This window comes from Triturus cristatus, chromosome 8 (assembly GCF_964204655.1).
Source record: "Triturus cristatus chromosome 8, aTriCri1.1, whole genome shotgun sequence".
Taxonomy (NCBI): domain Eukaryota; kingdom Metazoa; phylum Chordata; class Amphibia; order Caudata; family Salamandridae; genus Triturus; species Triturus cristatus.
Window position 1 is genome coordinate 1,471,228,579 of NC_140591.1, and position 18,759 is coordinate 1,471,247,337.

An 18,759-nucleotide genomic window follows, 5' to 3' on the forward strand; every position below is an offset into this window, starting at 1 on the left:
AATGATCTGCTTAAAAGGTTTACATGAAATAGTGCCCTTTTAAAACAAATCTACTTGTGCTAGGACAGTAAAATAAACTCAATGTTGGAATCCGAGCCGACCTGCAAAGTCTAGACATCCACCCGGTTTAAAAACAAAGCCACCATGGCATATTATACTAAAATTTCCTTCAAACAGAGAGGAAGGCTTAGGCATGCTTAAGCTCATAATTATTGGTTATAAGTGTGGTACCAATCGGTGATAGGAAACCGCCCAACACAAAATAATTGCTTGTGTTGAAAGATCTCAGAAAATGTATAAGTTTTGAAAACTCAATTTAATTGTTTTTATATTTTTCTAATCAACATCATCAACCGCAGAAACCGAATTAATATTTAACAGAGGCAGAATGAAGTAAAAATATATATATACTGCATAGTTTCAGTAGGAAAGATGAGTGCACAAAGTGGGCCCGTAAAAGAGCAAATGTGCAAACGTTTGAAGGTGAAGGGCTATTCAAAGTGTTGGTGTTTACCTTAAAAAGCTTAAACCAATCAGCGTAAAATTTACAGTGCCAATTTCAGACTTACATGAAAAACCTTTTAATAATGTACCTACTTGTCAACTCAGCTCAACCCATATGTGTGGTACAATGTTAGATAGCAAGTTAGGGGCACGGTAATTAAATTTAAAGCATTTGATTTTTTTAATTTACTTTTAATTTATTACATTATAAATAACCATGACGGCAATTTATTTTGAGTATGGAAAGTAGTACTACAGGAGTATTATTTTATGCATTATTACATGCATTTGAGAATTAGCTCAAAAAAGTCCAATTTCCTAATAATAAAAGTTGAGGGCACCGTCCTTTCTATCTGTGGTAACTGTGTATGGCTGTTCCTGGAATATTCCCATTTGAGATGTTTTGGAGAATAATTCATAAAGGCATGAAAGAGGGGAGAGGAGTTGGCCTAACGGCTAGGGCGGTCGACCTCGAATCTGGGGAACTGGGTTCGAGTCTCGGCAATGACGCTGAATATCCTGTGATTCTGGGCAAATCACTTAATCTCCCCGTGCCTAACAAAAATGAATGTATCCTAATCTAACGCAACTGGTGCTATGTACAGCGCTCTGATACCCGAAGCGGGTCAAGTTTGCGCTATATAAAACTCTATATAATTTTTTTAAGTACTAAAAAGAGTACTACATGAGTACTGCTTCACATGCTCCAAAATGTCTTGGCAAAGTAGGCCCAAATATGTTTAATATCACTGGCATGTCAGGCCTAGAAATCCAAAGTGTAGAATCGGGCAGCTGACGAGAAAGCAGAGACGCGCGCCCTCGCTCTATTTCCGATGGTTGCCAATCACTGCATTGATTTCTATTCCAGTGAGTGCTAATAGCGCCCTAAGGGAAGTGAGGGTTTGGACAGCTCATTTCCTATTGTAACTGCTGTCCTAGAATGTTTGTACCAATTTCCCTCATAAGCCAAGGAGACATATTTGCAATTCTAGCTAGCTATGGGTGAAATCACAATGTTATCATCATAAAGTTTGTGTACTTTTCAAGAAAAATCATAACTAACAAAGAGAAAAATTATGGGAATTTATGAAAAACATGTATACCGGATAAAAAGAGAAACTATATGAGATTAAGCTAAAGTAATAACATTTTCTATTGGGCCTAGGAACCCAGTCCTAGTATAGGCATGTAGCGATGCATACCAAGAGGCTGCATTGTGGGCACTGTAGGGCGAGACAAGACTTCAGGTCTGGTGCGGGGAGCAAGATCTGAAGATCAGAATCTTCAAGACAGAAGAAAAACGTTCTTTGTGGCATAACTTCTTCTGGTTTTGGTTGACAGCTCATAGGATCAGTGGGCTGAAAACTCTCAGTAAATCTTAATTTAAGTTTGACAAAGTCCTGTAGCACAAGTTAACTTGTGTAACGATATATCTGTAAGAGACATTAGTCAGAAGGTGGCGTTGTGCGGCTCCGCGTCCGTCGCTGGCGTCGTATGCGCCGAGATGACGTTACGGAGACTACTTAAGCACCACCCATGCGCTTACGTCCTTTCTGTACACGACTTTCCGCACCAGGAACACAGAGCCATGCAAGAAACTGACCACTGGTGCCATGAAACTAGGGCCCTGAAAGGGATGACCTTAACCCTAGAAATCAGGTTGCAGAGCAGGGAGGATGATTGGGGTGGTAAGGAATCTATCACTAACTAATGTCTCTTACAGATATATCATTACACAAGTAGTAACTTGTGCATCTGAAAGAGACACGTTAGTGATAGATTCCTTACCTTAGAATAGATACCCCAGCAATACCAACCCCGGTGGTGGGTCTGCGAACAAGATTACACCAGAAAGTCATGGAGGACAGAACGGCCAAAGAAGCCGTCTCTCCGGACGTGACTGTCAAGGCAATGCTGCTTGGTAAACGTGTGCAGCGAGGCCCACGTAGCTGCCCGACAAATGTCCTGCAAGGGAACGCCACGGCCCAAGGCAGTAGTGTCTGCCGTTGCCCTGGTAGAATGAGCACGCAGTCCCACAGGAGGCTCCTTCTTAGCCAATGAGTAACATGCTTTGATACACAGAACGACCCACCCAGAGATGGTTCGTTTGTGCACGGCCCGACCTTTTATGGCGCCCACATAGCCAACAAAAAGCTGGTCATCCACCCGGAACTGTTGTGTGCGCTTCAGACAGAACGAGAGCGCACGTTTTGGGTCGAGACGGTGGAGCCTCTCTTCCTCTTTTGAAGGATGCAGAGGTGGAAAGAAGGTGGGCAAAGTGATGGTCTGCCCGATGTGGAAGGGCGTGACAACCTTCGGCAAGAAAGAAGGACGGGTCCTTAAAACCACCTTGTCCGGATGAACAGAATGAAAAGGAGGTTTAGAAGAAAGCGCTTGGAGCTCACTCACTCTTCTGGCAGAGGTGATAGCTACCAGGAAAGTCGTCTTGAGAGTGAGTAGACGTAAGGGACAGTTATGAAGGGGCTCAAAGGGAGCGCACATCAGATATTTCAAGACAAGATTTAAGTCCCATTGAGGCATTATGAAAGGCACGGGAGGAAACGTGTCTGTAATTCCTTTGAGGAAGCGATTAACAACTGGGGATTTAAAAAGAGAAGGCTGATCTGGAAGCCGAAGAAAGGCGGAGATGGCCCGAAAGATAACCCTTGATAGTGCCCAGAGCAGAGACCTGCTGGGCCAATAGAGAAGGAACAGAAGGACCTCGGAAAAAGCGGCAGAAAGGGGGTCCTCAGCCTTTGCTGTGCACCATGCCACAAATTTGTCCCACCTGCAGGCGTATACCGTTTTAGTGGAGGGACGCCTGGCTGCCAGAATGACATCACAGACTTTGGGAGGAAGGTCGAAAGCGGTCAACTGTCGCCGCTCAATCTCCACGCATGGAGGTGGAGGCTGGACAGGTTCGGGTGGAGGACCGTCCCTTGCTGCTGTGACAGAAGATCCTCCCGAAGAGGCAGTCGGATCGGGGGATCGATAGCCATGCTGAGTAGCTCGGGATACCAGTATCTTCGTGCCCAATCTGGAGCCACAAGGATGACTTGGACCCAGTTGCGCCTAATCTTCTTCAGCACTCTGGGCAGAAGTGGTATAGGCGGAAAGGCGTACAACAGACCGCAGCTCACTCACGACGAAAGAGTCGCCGAGCGAGTGCCGCCTTGGAAATTTCAACGCGCAGAAATTATGACATTGCACGTTCTCTACGGTGGCGAATAGATCTAACCAAGGCTCTCCCCACTGCAGAAAGAGGCCTTGCGCCACGTCTGAGTTCGTCCACCCTGGCGTTCAGAGAACCTGCCAGGTGTTGCACCACCAAGGTAATGCCTTGATGTTCCAGCCATGTCCAGAGGCGAAGAGCCTCCTGACATAGGGTCCACGACCCCACCCCGCCCTGTTTGTTGCAGTACCACATGGTGGTGGTGTTGTCCGTGAACACCTGCACTACACTTCCCCGGACAGGGGGAAGGAATGCTTTCAGTGCACGCCGGATCGCCCGAAGCTCCAAAAGGTTGATATGGAGCCGGGACTCCGCAGGAGACCAGAGGCCGCTGATCTCCGCCTCTCCCAAGTGGCCACCCCATCCCAGGAGGGACGCATTCGTCACCACTGTATGCTCTGGTTGGGGAAGGGAGAGGGATCTGCCCTTGACCCAATCACGATTCGTGAGCCACCACTGCAATTGTCGTGCAGTGCCCTCCGAGATCTGGACGTGATCGGACAGGTTGCCCTGATGCTGTGACTACTGGAACTTCAGGTCCCACTGCAGAGCCCGCATATGCCATCAGGCCCAGGAGGTGGAGGGTCAAGCTGACCGTAACCCGGGAGAGAGGCTGAAAGGTCAGAATCATAGCCTGAATATCCCAGACTTGCTGCTCGGGAGGATAAACCCGAAACTGCGTCGAATCCAGAACCGCTCCGATGAAGAGGAGCTTCTGAGAGGGGTTCAGGTGCGACTTCGGCACGTTGATGGAGAACCCCAGCAAATGCAGGAGGTCGGCCGTAGTCTGGAGGTGGGAGACGACTGCCTGGGGTGAGCCCGCCTTCAACAACCAGTCGTCGAGATAGGGGGAAGACTGGAACCCCTGATCTGCACAGATGAGCTCGACCATCGCCATAACTTTCGTGAACATCCGAGGGGCACTGGTAAGGCCGAAGGGGATCACGGTAAACTGAAAATGCTCTTGGCCTACCATGAACCGCAGGTAATGCCGGTGGGCCGGCAGGACAGGGATATGAAAATATGTGTCCTGCAAGTCAAAAGCTACCATCCAGTCTCCGGGGTCGAGGGCAGCCAAGACCTGAGCCAGAGTCAACATCTTGAACTTCTCCTTCCGGAGGAAGCGGTTGACGTTCCTGAGGTCCAAGATGGGGCGCAGGCCCCCTTCCTCCTTCTTGAGGACCAAAAAGTAGTGGGAATAACAACCACGTCCTACTTCAGGCCCAGGAATGCGCTTGATGGCCCCCTTGGCCAAGAGGGCTGTGACTTCCTGCTGGAGAAGCGCAAAATGGTCACCCGACATGCAGTGGAACTGAGGTGGCATGGCTGGAGGGGCAGACTCGAAGGGGAGGGAGTAGCCCCTTCGGACAATTTCCAACACCCACTTGTCTGAGGTAACGGAACGCCAGTGGGGGAGGTGATGGTGAATCCTGCCACCCACCGGCGTGGGGTGTGTCCCAAAGCTAAGACTAGGGAGGCTTTGAGGCGGATGCTGTGGGAGCGGAGGTGGACTGACCCGCGCGCTGGTCCCCTGTCCCGCCGCGGTGGGAACCACGTCCGCGCTGAGGTTGGTTCTGTGCAGGCTTCTGGCAGAACGAACGTGTCGGGCGCCCCTTCCGTGGCCACGAAAGGAACGAAAAGCAGACGTGGTGGAGAGACCCAAGGACTAGGCCGTAGCCCAGGAGTCCTTAAAACGCTCCAGCGCACTATCTGCCTTATCGCCAAACAGGAGAGTACCATCAAAGGGCATGTCCATAAGAGAACTTTGAACATCCCCCGAAAACCCAGTGGACCTCAACCAGGCGTGGCGAAGGAGGGCCACTGTCATGGAAATTGCCCTACCCAGTGAGTCCGTGGTGTCCAGTCCACACCAGATGGCGAACTTTGCTGCATCTTTCCCCTCAGCAACAGCTTGGGAAAGCACTGTCCGAACCTCCTCCGGACACTGAGGCAGCACCTGCACAACCATGTCCCACAGAGCGTGGGAGCAGTGGCCCAAGAGGCATGCGGTGTTCACCGACCGCAGCCCTAAGCTGGCAGATGAAAACAGTTACTTGCCGAACTGCTCCAGCTTCTTGGATTCCTTATCCGCGGTGCGGTTGGGAATGTGCTTTGGGAAGTGGAGGCCTGGATAACCAGGCTCTCCGGAGTTGGGTGGGTTGTCAGAAAAGCAGGGTCACCCGGGGCCGGGCGATGACGCCTGGCTACGTTTTTATCCACGGGAACCCCCGCTGCTGGTCTAGACCGAGTGCCCATCAATACATCAGTTAACGCCTCATTGAATGGTAGCAGGGGCTCCATAGAGCTTGCCGCCGGCTGAAGTACTTCTTTGAGGAGATTACGTTTTGAGGGTTACCGTAGGCAGGTCAAGGCCTCAGCTGCTCTATGGAGCACCATAGTGTATGTGGCGCCTTCCTCCATAGTCACAGCAGGAGGAGAAAGAAAACCAGGTTCAGAGGAGAGGTCGAGACCACCTGCATCCTCCAACTCTTCTGTCCATTCCTGTTCCGACTCGCACTGCCGTGCGAGAGGGTCCTCTGACCCCTCCCAGTCATCCCCGTCCTCCACCACCCATGGAACAGGCTGCTGCGGCGGGGGAGGGACGGGGGAAAAAAGGGTCGAACGGCCTCGGGAACGGCGCCGGTCTGGCTCCGTGTTTCAATTAGGGTCCCAACTGGGAACAAAATTGTCCGAGAAACCAGGCAAGGGCGATGGTGGAACAAACGGAACCCACTGCGACGCCGGGAATGGAGTCGCGGGCGGCACCGGGGTTGGAGTCGCCGGCGGAGGACGTGGCGGCACCAGTCGCCAGTGTAGGACCTTGCGGTACCGGGGCTGGAGCCGGCGGTGGCAAGGGAGGGCCCTCAGCTGGGACCGTGGGGCCTAAAGGCGCACCGGCGGGAGCCCTAGGCCTGCAAATGCGGTCCATGGCAGCAAGGAAAGCTTGCACCTGGGCAGGAGTCACCGACAGACCCGGATATGGTGGGTAGGCCGCAGGAGTCACAAGCTCCAAAGTAGCCGCGGGGGAGGTACCCCCAGCCCCCTCGTCCACGTCCGGAGACCGACGGGGGGACGTCAGAGAGCGAAAACGCTGCTACGACTTCTTCTTAAGACGTCTCTTACCCGATTCCGAGTGTGAAGACTTCGACCCCGGGGAGCGATGATGATGGACCTCGAATGGCACGGAGACGACTGCCGGGCCTCCAGCAGCTTACGGGAGCGCTTCCGTAAGGCCTTCAGAGCCAGACAGTCGGAACATGACTGGGAGTCATGGTCGCGCTCCAGACAGTAGAGACAGATGCCATGGGGGTCGGCCACCGACATCGTACGGCGACAGGCCCCGCAGGATTTACACCCAGGCATTCCTACGTGGCACCAGGAGTCAAAGACTCAAAAATGAAAGACAAAAAAGTCTCAAACGTTAGTCAAAAAGTGACTAGGGTACGTGCTTTAACCAGATCTGCGCTTGCTGGCGCGGAAAAAGAAAGAACGGACATCGGCACGCATGGGTGGTGCCTAAGTAGTCTCCGTGACGTCAGCTTGGCGCATACGACGCCAGCGACGGACGCGGAGCCGCACGACGCCACCTTCCGATGCGCAGGGGTACTGCTGACGAAAACTTTCCAGATCCAATCTGACGCCTGGGGATATTCTAAGGTATGGAATCTATCACTAACGTGTCTCTTTCAGATTTTGATAAATTCCTTGATCAACAGAAAACAACAACATTTTGAAGCGAACTGAACATAGCAAATTTAAACATTATATCCCTCAACAGAAAAAACAATGACTTGAGCCACCTCAACACAGTAAAGTTAATCAGTACTGCTCCAGGATTTAATAGCATAGATCATTTTAAAGGAAGTAAAAGTGAATTATAGTATCAAAAATGCAAAAACTGTAACAGTTGCATTTAATTAAACAGCTATTTATTTCTGTTCAATACACAAACTACCTGTGTATGTTTCCACATTCTGCAGTCTAAATTCACAATCATTTTTAAGAATTGTGTGTCCATCTAGAAAGCTTTAAAGTGCTATGGTTCCAAGATCAGTTCTATTAATTTCACCTATTTTGGATATTTGAGGGAAAAAAATTATCTTAAAGAAACAACTCACTACTACACAAGGGAGAAGCCTTTAAAAAAGAAAAACTACTCTGGATTGTGTCTGGTTTTCAGGATAAGTTTAACTCACGGATACAGAGACTGTGGCCTTCTTGGGTGTGTTCTGAGGCTTCATGTTTTTACAGTGAAAAGGATTCCATCTATACAGATGAATATTACAGGTTACAAAAATATGATTGCTTACAAAAGTTGTGGCAGATGTGAGCTTCACATGACAAGTGCATGGTGGGCGCAATCAATCGTTGAGTGCTGGTTTTCGGATGTACGTTTGCAGGTTCGATGCGTTGGGAAGCAAGTGTAGGTAGCATCTGAGATGGTGATTCAATCTATTAGGCGGGAGGGATTCTTGTATGTTAGGGCCTTAGAGAGCACACAATGGGTCTGAGAGTAAGAGGACATGTAATGGATGTCAACGCAAACCTATAAGGTTAGGGGGAATATCACAGATTTGTATTGGTCTTTGATGAGTCTGGCAATAGAGAACTTTCAGAGAGTTCGAGTGGCATCTACCATGCCTTCGAGGAGGATGTTGTTATTAACAATGTGCAGCAGACCAAGGTCTTGGACTGTTGGTTGAGCAGCTATATAAGGTAAATATGGTCAGCAAATGAGAGAAAATAAAAACAAGCATATTACCAATTATCTTTCTAAACTGCAGAATCTGCACACTTATTTCTTATTACACTTCTTCCCAGGCTTCTTTTATACCAACATTAGAACATCTATCCATAAAGCCCAGGAGCATTAATCAATATAACAGGGAAGTCTCCCATTAAAAAAATGCTATTATTCTTTCAAGTAAAGCATATACTTCACAGCCATCGGTTTCTTTAATAGAAACCGGCTTTGTTTTCTACCCATCATCTTATTAATATAAGTGTAGCCCTCATACAATACTTCCTTACACAAGTCTGCATTCAAACAAATATTCTCCAGTAAGGAGTAACCGTTTAAGGCTTTAAAATGGATTCATGATTTTTCAGAGGCATTAAGTACTTTTTAATATTCTCAGATGATTGATAGAGTTATTCTGCCCCTAACCTTATTTGAACTAGGATATCTGTTCATTGATTTCAGGGAATAAACTTTCTTTTCTAGTATATCCTTATGCTTTTTTTAATCCTATCTCTTGTCCGAACTTGTTTTTTTCTCTTACTGATCACTTTTAAACGTTTCACACTAAACTGTGACCTTAACTTTTACACAAATCCACTGAGCCTTAAACAACACTTTAACCTACTACTCCCATGGGTTTTGGCTCTATTATGTAAGTCATTATTACATTTCTCCAGCGTTTTTTGCTCCATAAGCTTTCTTTGAAGAACATAACTTCCCACCATGAGGAAGTCATTGTTACCTACTATTAGGACATCAATGCTATTCCACACAATACACCTTTAAAAAGATTTGCCCAGTACGCAGTCAACCTAGCTTGAGCAGGTGTTAGACCATCATTCTGCAAGTTGAGCATGAGAAGGCAATTTGTTCCAGCAATACTTGTTCACTGACATTGCATCCATGGAAAAAGATTGTTAACATATCTTCCACAAAATCTAATTACTCATCACTCACGTTCCAGTGTCAACTATGTCTGGCTTTACCAAAGATCAAAACTTTAACTTTATTATAATTGATTTAAACCTCACTGGTTTAGCCAAAAAGATTTACACAATGAAATCATACCAGCTAATGTTGTAAAATTAACGGGTAACACCTAGGGGGTCATTAGTATAGCGGGCGGACCGCCCGCTAAAAACCTTCGCACGCTGCAAATTCCCCCCCCCCCCCCCCCGGGGGGGGGGGGGGGGGGGGACGACCCCGGCGGACGGGAAGATCGTCCACCAGTTTTCCGCCGGTAGGCAATCCGCCCGATTGCCTACCGGGCGGACAAGCAGTTTATATGGTGGCGGTGTCTGGACACACCGCCATCCATATTACTATGCAGGCAGGCGGTGTTTGACATTGGGGGCCCGGGGGTGGACATGGGGGGTACCTATGGTACCCCCCTGCATTTCAATGTACAACGTGGCAGGCACCGCGCGGTGCCTGTCACGTTGTGCATTGAAAGGCACAGGATTCCTTTGTGGCATTGTGGCGGGCGGTGCTCTCTGCACCGCCCGCCGCAATGTTGCAGATGCACCATGCGCCCGCTAGTGTGGCGGGCGCATGCTAATCGGGAGTGCGGGACCGCCGCACCCTCAGCGGGCGGTCCCGTTTCCCGAGGGTATGGCAGGCGGACAAAGTCCGCCCGCGATACTAATGGGGCCCTAAGTGTCTACAGATCTATTTGATAATCATAAGTCCAAATTGCATAGTCACTAATTAGAAAGCATATATAGCTATTTCGTCTCAGGACTGAATCACAAGAAACTATTATAGATTCCAAACACAATTGAAAGTTTTTTAATTGCCTCATTACTTTATTGTAAAGGCATGGTTAAATCAGCTCCCTGAATTTGACTGTTATCTGACTACATGAATTAATTTAAAAAGGGGTGACATTCTTTCAGAAACTTATGTATCAAAAACTATTATGCATTTTACACCAAAATAAAATCATAAATCCTCTTTCTTCCATAAAAATGTCATGCCATGTATGATTTATATTTTAAATAGAGAATCTGTATTGAACCTATTTAATGGCATCTCTTTCGTAAAAACTACATTTATAGCTACACTTTATCAACCATCCCGCAGGCTACAAAAAGGACTTAAGAAATGCAATTCTGTTTAATCAAATAAATATATATTATATTACTTTTCCGATCATCACCATGTTAGGAGATGCGCACTCAGGTGCACCAATAACTTTGATACCGCTCAGTGGTGAAAATCCAGTCTATGGTAGTGTGGACATGCCTAAATCAATACCCAACACGTTTCGGCGTCACCACCTGTGAACAAGGCGTGGTGACGCAGAAAGGTGTTGGGTATTGACTTTGGCATGTCCGCACTACAATGAACTGGATTTTCACAACTAAGCGGCATCAAAGTAATTGGTGCACTGGAGCGCACGTATCTGAATGGGGTGGCGATTGGAAAAGTAATATTTGTGGAACGGGCTGCACACTAGAATGCGCACCATTACTGAGTGGGTCCCAGCCACGAGGATTGGTGAGGTTGGCGAAATATATTTGTATATATATCGCAAACTTCCTCAATTGAGTGCCCTGCCCAGGTGACAGCGGTGCGTGTTCAGACATGAACTCCGAAATAAGTATCACAGGACCACAACTCTCCTTGACTTGCAGAAAATGTACACACACTCCAAAAATTCTTGCACCGAAGTTTAATGGCAATAACAACACAAAAGTGCAAAGTTCACCACAACGCTCCTAATGCGCTTCGACAAACAAGTCGCCTTGATCACGGGTGGGCTGCCCCTCCCTGAAAGGTTAAAAGCATACTGTACGTGAAGTGATAGCTATTGGGTAGATCCAAATAGCCGGCTCCACAGTTCCCGCATATGCAAAAGAGAAAGGGTAAGAAAATAGGGAAATCTAGCCCCAGTGGGCAGGCATAACTAGCAGAACCTGTAATCTGTATTCCACCGTGTTGCAGAAATGTTACAATTAAGATCATATGTCTATACCTTTCTGTAGCCTAATTCAGATCTATGAAAGGAGAAAATATATATGGCACTTAATCTCTACATCAATCTTGAATGAAACAAAGACCTGGCCTATACAAAACATACCTGCGAGCGGTTACCCCTGCCTCATGTTCAATGCTTGTATACAAGCTTCCTACATCTAAAGTGATAACATTTCCTGTTTATCACTTTAGATGTAGGAAGCTTGTATACAAGCATTGAACATGAGGCAGGGGTAACCGCTCGCAGGTATGTTTTGTATAGGCCAGGTCTTTGTTTCATTCAAGATTGATGTAGAGATTAAGTGCCATATATATTTTCTCCTTTCATAGATCTGAATTAGGCTACAGAAAGGTATAGACATATGATCTTAATTGTAACATTTCTGCAACACGGTGGAATACAGATTACAGGTTCTGCTAGTTATGCCTGCCCACTGGGGCTAGATTTCCCTATTTTCTTACCCTTTCTCTTTTGCATATGCGGGAACTGTGGAGCCGGCTATTTGGATCTACCCAATAGCTATCACTTCACGTACAGTATGCTTTTAACCTATCAGGGAGCGTCAGCCACCGATCCTAGCATTTTTCTGTGGTTATTGACATTAAACTTCGGAGCAACCATTTTTGGAGTGCGGAGAGAGCGAGAGAGATATGCTCCGCAGATTCCATTTTAAAATGTGGAATACAAACTCTGATGTATTGAAACACATAGCATTAAGTAGTACTAGGTCAAGTAACTCGAAGCAGGAACACTTTCACTGACACCTTTCTACTCTGAACACTCAAGAATAGGAAAAAGGTTTTATCAACTGCTAGAATAAATACAAATTATGCCACACAACACATATTTGAAAAAGTAACAGTAGAGGTGAAAGAAGTTGAAACAAGAAGAGAGATGCACCACAACTACTCATAAATGACACTATTACAAGCAACAACAGCAGTAAACTAACTTAAGAAATAATGGAGTTCTTGTTCTAAAACAAAGCAGCGCACTGGATATGGGTTGATCAACAAACAGATGAGTTACAGGGTTCCGCGAGGTAAAGAGAGTGAGGGAAGACAGATAGAACGCTCCTATCCAAGGTGCATGCTTTTAGTAGCCACGACTACTGATAAGCTGATGGCAAACTCGGATGAGTGACTAGTAACCAGGGAGAAGTGGCGGCCACATCAAACAAGAAAGGTTAACACCACAACTCAATTGACCTTTGAATTATCGTTTGGTCTACTCCATGAAAAAACACAAATTAATTTTCATTCCGAGTGCATTACGAGTGACACCATCCTATTCAGGAACGTGCTTACAATTTTAACACCACCTAGCGCATTTTCCCAGTCTTTTCAAGATGACTTATATGTATTAAAGTTATCCACATGCTGGGATCTTTGGAGTGGACCCTTGATTTTACTTGCCTACGATGAAGTTTGTTTGCATTGATGAGGAGGTGGGGTCACTGTCTGGACCTACTGCTGGAATGCAGGTGTATGCCTGGATCATCCCAAGAGTAATGCACAGTATTATTGTGAACTGGACCCAAGGTGTACAAAATAAAAAAAGCATTAATCTAGAAAAAGAAGGTGCTGACTTTTCACGCCCATTTTCCTATTTCTTTGTTGCCGCAGGAATAGAAGCGGAGCTTTACAGTGCAGCAACAAAAGGGTAAACCCTCAAATTGCAATATAGAATAACCGTTTGTAGCAATTGTTCCTATCCAATAATTTAGAGATTTCAAGAGAAGCAGTACATGGGTGAGAATTTCCTAAAAGCACCTTGTTATGCATGGATTAAAGGTGAACAATACAAGGATTTAAGTATAGTTATTTTGTAAACACACAGCGTAAAACTGATGAGATTTGAGACCCCCAACAGGGAAGATTATAGCGCTGTGGGGCCTAAAAGCTTATAAGCAACTGTAATCTTCTAGCTGGCTCGGCTACGCTTGGCAAACACATTAGAAAATAAACTGAGTTTTACAGGTACTTCTCTTTTGACCCACAGTAGATTTTTTGAATGTCTTCATCTTACAGTGTCAACAGGTGACAGCGCAAAATAGTTAAAATGATGCAAGCCGAAAATATTCTATATGTATTTTTTTGCAACCATTGATGATACATTAGGCTGCTGAACTGACTTTCTATATTCTACATAAATAGATCTGTATATGTATGTATATGTGTATATACATATATTGTTTTTAATAGTACTGTTTTAGGATACGCAGATTTCGTGTTTGGATTTGAGACGCCCATAGCCCTGCGACACGTTCTCCTCCCTTTTGATGATGTCAGCAAGAGGAGGAGTCATGGCTTTGTAATCAATGCAAAGGCAGGAAGCAGCTACTGAGGGTGGGAATTATTGCCTACTTCGAAAAGTATATCCTTGGAAAAAGACTACGCTTCTTTACATGTGTTATTCACGCCACAGTGGAATGGCCAGCCACAACTACAGTCAGAGGGGACTCATCTCCCACGGCCCACATAGAAGTGGACTTTGATAAAGTATACAGTGAGGTACGTTTTTACCATTTCAAATACTCCAGTATGAAGGCAGATGAGCTCCAACTGGTAAGGAGAGTCTATATTATGTACTTGTGCTCCAGTACAGACACCCGTAGTCACCCAAACTTACTTACACAGAACTCCCCGTGAAGAATAGTGTCCCCTGCTCTTTAAAGACATCTCGATCTGTAGTGGTGTTAATGTATTGCAGCAGGAACCATGAGCGAGGAAGTGTTGGAAGTCTTTTGGGGACCTGGGGAACGTTACTAGGAGTCACGTGCTACACCCTGGCTGACAACGGTTGACCCCTCCCCCCGCCCATCTAGACCCCTGTCCGCTGGGCTCAGCCCATAAAATTTGGGTATCCGCAACAAGGCCACAGAAGACAACTTTGTTTCCAATCGCTGAACAGTTAAGACCGCTGCACCATCAGGCCTGGGGTCTCACTTTGTACATGGTGGCTATACTGAATAGCATGAGGCCAAGAACAAAACAAGCCGTTACCAAAAAACACTTCAGAGAATAGTGGAAGAAAGGCGGCCAGCAGCAGTTCATAAACCATGCATGCAAACACTGACGATACTGTCAAACATATTTTAGAGCAAGAATCACCAGGAATTAGGACACAGGAAGTAGAGTGAAATGGAGTCAATGTATTAAAACGAAAAAAAAAAAAACATTTGGCAAGGGTGCTTATCAATCTCAGATTTGGGTTATGAAAGTCTGGAACAGAAATATGTTTTAATTATTTTTTCTCACTAAAACCTCTTCAGTGTCCCTGCCACAGGTTAGCTGTGAAAAAAGCCAAAATCTAAAAAGGCCTTGGATGTAGAGTTAGTAAGAATCAGAGGGGGCTCAATCCCTGTTTTATATATGAACACCCTCTATATTAGTGCCAGAACCAGTGTCACCTTGGCAACTATTAACAACTATGGACAAATTAGCTGGTAAAAAACCAAGTTGCAATCTGTGAGCACAGTTGTTTCATGCTTCATTGTTCCTTGAACTGCTTATCTTGTAGTCTAGCTCGTGTGTTTTTTTTGGAATGCTACACGTGCCATTCATTTCACGTGTTGTAGTGTAGGGATTCTGAATTAAACCGCTATGAGCTTGTGATCAGCGCTGAATAAATAAATGAAGAGGTGAACCTAAGCTTCTTTCATCGTGTTCATGTTAAAACGTGCAGACGTGTGCAGGTTGATATCTGACTGCACTTCCATGGTCATTGGTGTTGACGCCAACTGCTGTGAACCCTCTACCAGCACTCTGAGGGCTCCACTCAAAGGCTCCACCCTCTCGCCACACCACCTACTCTCACCACCTTAGATCTGTGGGCAGGACCCAACCACCTCTAACCTCTGGGGCAGCACCGGGGCAGCCAAGGCTAAGTAGAGGCAAGTTCCTTTTCTCCTAGGCACTTAGGGCCTGTGCAAACCTGCACACCATCCTATTCGGGGACCTGCGCAGTACATCACCCTGAGTGCAGAGAGAGCTAACCCGTAGCCGGTTGCTGGTTGCAAGTGTTGGTGAAGGAGTCACTGCTGTGCACAATGATTTGATGCCTCCGTACACACCTGCATTTTTACAGTAAATGAAACATCGTTGACTTGGCTGGTCCTGAACTAACTGACATTTGCCCAGGACTTTTAATCTGGATTGGTGCAATGGTTCGATTTTCATATATCCTTGGTTTAATAGTTGCCAAGTTCAAGCTTAATATATGCAACCCTTTTTTTTTTTAGTTCCAACCTTGTTTTTCCTGTGACATGAACACAAACAGGAAGCAAGTCGTAACTCTTGGGAACTTGACTATAATGGTCAAAGTAACAATGCCTGCTTGCCAACATGCAATGTGGTCAACCCTCAACTTTTTTTTTATAGTTTGCAGGACAGCCTCCATTTAGTGGAGCAGATGGAAGGAGGAGTCACTGAAGTGGACAAAATGTTTGTGGATAGACGCAAAACATAATTTTGCTATGCCTACGATCAGAGGAACAAGTGGTGTTCAGGTCTTTACCACAAATTGTACAACGGGTGGGCGCAAGCGGTCATGAATTAGTTTGAATAGGCCTGGCTAAGAATGGATGAGACATGTAAGCCTTGTACAAGCTCTAGATGGGTACAAGCTTTATACATGAGCTCAGAGGGAGGTAGTCATCCGACGAATTCCTACATAATTGAGGGTGCTATGCAAGTCTTATAACCTTGGATCAATGGCTTATGAAATTATTTGACACCAAATTAAAATTAACGAGAGAAGCCAGAAAATACAAGAACAATTTTGGGACCTGCGTGATCCTAATCTTCAAAATATTATAGCCACTGCCAATGCCACTGAATCTCAGGAAAATGGAAAAGGATAAAGTTGACCCCCCCCCCCCCTTCCACGTGCTATTAGGTATGCAGTGTGAGAGCCTGTGATAGCAGAGATTAATCCATTACCAGCACAGGGGCAAAACCTGTGCACAATAAAATTAAAAACATCAACCATGCCATCTAAATTCTGTCCTACAATAGGGAATAAGTGAAAGAACTGTCGTAAAATTGGACATTTGACCAGGATTTATAAAAACATCAAAAGAGGGATCAGGAATATGAAGGGGAAAGCGGCATGCATATATGAAGGAGAAGATGGTCTGGGTATTAAGTGGGGGCATAAGGAAGAATCCGAGGGAGTCAACAGAGTGGTTCTAGCCCTTAAGGAAGGCAAGGATGGTGAAGGAGAGGTGAATGGCCATCGGTGTCAGACTACTGTGTTGGCGAAGAAATGTCCCTCTTGGTTGCCACTGTCTCTTTGTGGGTTACAGGTACTAAGGAGTTAAATTCCATAGCAAAGAACACGTTTTAGTTGTATAAGAAGAGAGAATAAATGATTTCGAAATAGATTTTAAGATGATCTGGAAATGTTCAATGGAATTGTTCATAAGCTCAAACTCAAAAAGGGGTTTGTTTCAGTGAGGGAGAGGCTGAGGTAAGTACTCATTAACGTGAAAAACAAACAGAGGGAAGGGTGGTTAATTGCGAAATTGTTGATGTTGATTTTTCAGAGTGGGTGTCGCCCATTGTCCTGGCCAGAAATGCTCGTGTAGATGTGAAAACTCTGAATGCCAACATTTTGACAGACTTCCATCTGCTGCCAAAAATTTATCAAATGGTACCCACATTTGAGGATGTAAAGGTTTTCTCCACACAGGATCTTAGGTCTACCTATCATCACATTGTTTAAGATCCAGAGTCCTACTACTTGTTGCGTTTGCAACTCCACGGAGTCTGTACCAATGTAAGAGAATGCCCGTTGGGTTATGCTCTGCAGCTTCTGTTCTTCAGGGGGCAATGCATCAGTTTGTCAGATGTTTCAGAACATCATCTTGTTCTTTAAATAAAAAAAAACAAGACATCACGAGGCACATCAAATAAATCTGCAGGAGGATGGGCGAGAACCGATCAACACTGAGAGGGGACAAGTGTAAACTGTTCTGTGATAAAGAGACTCTGACACACTGTGTCTGGAGACTGGGTTGTGCTTAAGAAGTCACAGGTTGAAGCGATCTCCTATGGGCTCCTGACCCAGACAGTAAAAACAAACTATAAGCGTTCACAGAATTCTATGACTATTACAGCAAGTTCATGAACAACTGTGCCAAGACAAAGGAATCCTTAAGATGCTTATATCGAAGGTTGTGGAATTTTGTTGGACTAAATCTCCACAAAAGGTTTTGAACAGATCAGGGCAAAAATTGTTGATGCATCAACACTGAAACCCTTAGTTGGGGATGAACTGTATTGTAACAGTTGAACAGTGTGTACAGTGTGCTATGTTGTGCTATCACAAAGAAGGAGCAAGGAAAAGTGGAACGTGGGTTTTGCATCAGGGACTGTAAATGGCACTGAAAGAATGAATGTCTGAGAAAGGACCACAAGCCACTATTTGGGATTACATCTCTGGGTGGCTTGTAGTTTCCATTTAGAGTATGCTCTGGGGGAGGTGAATGTAACAGGCAACTGATTGTCTAGGCTTCCCTGTGACACAATGGAGTGTGCCGAGATGACCAATATTGATGAGGTGGCCGCTGTGAATAGAGTTATTGCTGGATGTTTCGGTGGAATAAAAGTAAAAGAAGATGAATGGGGGTGAAGTAGATGACAAGGAAAATATGCACAACTCCGAAGTTCTGGGTCACAAAGGAGTAAGAGGGCTGTAAGAGTTTACCACTTGGAGACTCCTTTCTACTACCATATCTCTGATGAATTGGCAACAGATGATCATATCCTGTTCAAAGCCTAGACATGCGCACCACCATGTTTCATGCAATAAACAATTCTGTGTTTTACTCAAGGTCACCCAGGGATGTCCTCCATGAAAAGTTGTTGCTGTGGCATTTGTGGTAGCCTGGCTTAGATAAGATGGTGGATGGGTGGATGGGAGTGTTTGGAGAATGGTAACAATGAGAGGATGCGAATGGCTAAATCAGCACCACTCATACCTGTGCCTTGGCCTGATTTACAAAGGAAGTAGGTGACTTTCAACATATCTGGACCTTTCCTCCGCTAAACCTGTGACTCGCCTTTAGCCTTTGTGCCGGTGGATTACCTCTCCGAATGGCTTGAAGGTAAGTTTGCGAGCTGAGCTTCAAGTGGAGTGGTAATTGAGGTTTTTTTTTATTAAGAGTTGTTTGCAAAGGAAGGGAATGTTGGCACTCTGACCACAAATAATACGGTCCAGTGCACTTATTTGAAGCAGAATTTGTGTGCGTCCCTACGGTATCGAGCATATTACAATAGCTTTGCATGGCTACCAGTA

The 18,759-nt window shown here is 45.7% G+C and overlaps 1 protein-coding gene across 4 annotated transcripts in view; it reads right to left on the reverse strand.

The window, feature by feature from the left end:
• Nucleotides 1-18,759, reverse strand: part of FCHSD2 (FCH and double SH3 domains 2) — a 490,271-nt gene that overhangs the window by 379,504 nt on the left and 92,008 nt on the right. The gene's annotated exons all lie outside the window — the stretch shown is intronic.